The sequence below is a fragment of the Talpa occidentalis genome, unplaced genomic scaffold, assembly GCF_014898055.3.
Source record: "Talpa occidentalis isolate TD23 unplaced genomic scaffold, MPIMG_talOcc4v2.1 talOcc4.4, whole genome shotgun sequence".
In the NCBI taxonomy this organism is placed as follows: Eukaryota; Metazoa; Chordata; class Mammalia; order Eulipotyphla; family Talpidae; genus Talpa; species Talpa occidentalis.
In genome coordinates this window covers 114,949,551-114,953,039 of record NW_023604295.1, presented here as the reverse complement: position 1 = coordinate 114,953,039, position 3,489 = coordinate 114,949,551, and the positions used below count along the sequence as shown (strand labels likewise).

Here is a 3,489-nt window from a genome sequence, read left to right as displayed (position 1 = left end):
GTCATGTGTGCAAATCCCATCATGTCAGAGCAGCAACACAGCCTGCTCCAGAGACCACAGGAACTCGGCGTCTGTCCCCATGGTTTCTAGGGTGACCTGAACAAAGAGAGCTATCTGGGGTTCAGCAAACCATTAACTCTACTCTATGAAAAGCAAGCAACCCCTCTGAGAGGAGTCAGCAGAAGGCATGGATGGAAAACTAATTCCCCTAAGGAAATTTTGCCTCCTCTATCACTAGAACCAAGACCAGCTTGGAGGTCAGACTCACTCCATCTTCATACCCATCTCAGGCTTCACAGTGAACTGTGACCTTTTCCACTTTCAGTTTTGCCTGGATGTTTACAGCAGTGGAATTTCCTCCACTAAAAATTTTTGATCAGGAAAATAAAGAAGATTCCCATTTCCCCTGAGGGGTTGTCTGAGGCCTAGCCCTCCCTGGAGGTAGCCCAGGTTAAGTGAGCCTCTTTCTGAGGCTACTTCAGTCATGGTAACTTGTCTCTGTGCTCATATGGTCTCTTGTTAAAAGTAAATCAGATATATTGAATTAGGGATCTATCTTATTCTATTGTGACCTAGAAAAGAAGTTGATTCTGCCTGCCACCCTCTACTGTATGTTCTCTACCTTAGAGAACCAGAGCAACAGGAGTCACAGTTCAGGTTCCTTAGGCAAAGTGTACCATTTGCACTAAATGAGGGAACAAGACATTGAGTGGGACCCTTCCAGCTACCCAGGATTGTGGTCAGGACCCAAAGTGAGGTCAAGAAAGGCAAAGTACACTGAGGACCTTACATTCAATGTTCAGAATGACCAAGCAGGTCACACAGGGCAGGCTAAGAGGAGCCACAACCCGCTTACCTACCACCCACTCAAGTCCACACAGAGAGGGTCCAAGGACCAAGAAAGAAGGTCACTGGTCTTAAGAAAACTCTAGGTATCATGAGGGTGCTTTTTGTGCCCCAAAGAGGAGGGAGGGAGAGTGTAAGAACCAGTAGTAGAGGGTAGAGATACCAAAAAGAAGAAAAAACAAGCAACTCTTCCTCTGCTACGTAACAACTTTGCTGTATAACCCACTAAAGTACAGAGTAATTAGAAATTCTTCAGAAAACACTCTGGAGTCTAGGAGCATGGTGCAACATCCTTCCTCCACTTTGAAGGACCAAAAGATGCTGCTTGGCATCATTCCTTTACATTTGGAAACACTTTTGAGCAGAGATACTGAATCCATTTCCAGGGCTTCTATAAAAAAAATAGTCTTTAAACAACAGATGTTTATTGTCTCACAGTTTGGGATAATAGAAGTTGAAATCAAGGTATGGGCAAGGCTGTACTCCCTCTGCAACCTGTAGAGAATCCTTCTCTGCCTCCCCAGTCTCCTGGAGGCCTTCCAGAAATCCTGGGTGTTCCTTGGCTTGTGGCAGCAGCACTTCCATCTCTGCCTTCATCAGCACATGGCATTCTCCCCATGTGTCTGCCTCCACATGGTTGTCTTTCTGTAAGGACATTGGTCATATTGGATTAAGGGTTCACCCTACTCCAATATGACCTTATCTTAACTCATTACATCCAGTGGCCATATTCCCAAATAAGGTCACAGTTTGAAGTACTGGGGTTAGGGCCTCAACACACATTTTGAAGGAAGCAATTCAACCCTTAACAGAGTTATGCATTATTCCCAGAGATTTCTGAAAGTTGGAAGTTCATTGGACTGACCAATTTCAATTAGACTTGAAGGGACTATAACACAGAGTACCTAAAAAGAAGGTAGAGTAACTCCCCTCTATGCTTGTTCATGCTCCTTGGGCCCAGGTAAGAGTACTCCAGGTAGTCCTGTGATTGCACAGAAAGGAACAGGTGGTTAAAAGAAGGACAGGAACCAGGGGTTCCAGGATAGTCACAGTCAGAAAAGGGATGTACTCACCTTCTGGGCCCGAAGAAAGACTCTTACATGTATTCTTCCTTTTGAAGTTGGCCAAGGTGAAGCTGAACATTGTCCCCAAGAAAGTCAGGCCAGGAACTCCTCCCAGACTGACAAACAGGTTGGGTAGGGAAAACTCTGCTTCCTGAACACTTCCTTCCAGCCCCTAAATCCCTTCTAAGGAAAGGGAGGAAAGATCTCAGAAGGAGACTACACCCTTCCTCCCACTCTCTAAGCAGCTAGGAGCCAAAGCTGGAGGGAGGAGACAAATCTCGCATTGTACTTGAAGTTTTGAAAAGTAAACAAAATTGAGTCCTAAATGCTTTAATGAGACTGCAAATGACTCAAAGTGACAGGAGATCAGCACCTCGCCAAGGACTCATTAAGGCATGCACTAACCAGAGACCCAGAGAGTCTACACCATATAAATAAAAGCAACAACTGAGGGGTAAAAATATGCTGTTCAAGATCACACTCCAACAAATTGCTCTTCCTCCACCAAGCTTCATTGAATTTATTCTAACTTGATTTGTAAAAAGCTGCATGCAGGCTGATGCCCCACCAGAGGCCATGCCCTCCGTGGTCTGCTTGGGACCTGAGCTCAGACAACCATCGTCTTGCAACAAACACATGTCCAGGTAAGAACAGGTCCTAGCGCTCATCACTCCAAAACCAGACACTGAACAACACTGGCAGCAGCACAAAGAGTTCTTTGTCCATATCCATCCTCAGATAATCTCGATACTCCTCCCCTCCTTTGTAAGTGTCAGAAATCAGAGAACTTTGAGCAAGGAAGCACAACCAAGTAAGAGTTGTCATTCTACCAAGAAGCCAGCTTCATGATTAATTTCACAAAACCAAGCTTTTTTAGAGTGACACTGAGCAAGGAGAAAAATGCTATGGGCAAACAAGTTCTTGTGCTTGTTACCACTGCAGGACAAGATGTGAAGAAGCCCAAGTACTGCCACTGGGAAATATGCTGGAAGGAGTAGGAGGAGTTTGCTCACTGCTAACAGCAACAGCAAACAAAAATTTCAGTTCAAAAATTTCAGGTTCAATTAGTAGCAACTCAACAAATATTTATTAAGAATCTAATGGTATAAGGGGCCTCCCCTGGTGGTGCAGCAGTTGAGCGCTGGGTTGCGAAGCTGCCCGCAGCCTCTGCAGTACCGGTTTGATCCCGGGCTGCTCCCCGGCCACCGGAGGAGGGTCCCACATGGTGCGCAGACCTCTCCTGCCGCCTGCTGCTCCCCTCAGCAGTGTACTTTGGTCCTTCTGCTTGTTCTGCTCCCCGCTCTGGTTCTGGTGAATTCTCTCACCCTCCCGTGCTTCTGACTGTACCCAGTGCTTGTATAAATAAATAAATAAATCTTAAAAAAAAAAAAAAAGAATCTAATGGTATAAGGCATAGTGTTCGGCAGCTGGGATTATAAAAATAAATAGGCAGCATCTCTGTACTCAAACCTTGAAATCCAGGAGGAAGGACCTAGGAAAAGTCCACAAGTAACTATTGATATAAAGCAAGACAATATAATATGTACCATAAAAGATATAAATTAATGCTGTGGAATTT

General features: G+C 45.0%; 1 long non-coding RNA gene across 1 annotated transcript; it reads right to left on the bottom strand.

Annotated features, from left to right (window-relative positions):
* Positions 1 to 1,283: 1,283 nt before the first annotated feature.
* On the bottom strand, positions 1,284 to 2,089 carry LOC119257822 (uncharacterized). The gene is made up of 3 exons (XR_005128125.2): positions 1,920 to 2,089; positions 1,752 to 1,828; positions 1,284 to 1,491 (listed from the first exon to the last, which is right to left on the bottom strand). It is a non-coding gene; the product is annotated as an uncharacterized LOC119257822 (long non-coding RNA).
* Between the last annotated feature and the right edge of the window lie 1,400 nt (positions 2,090 to 3,489).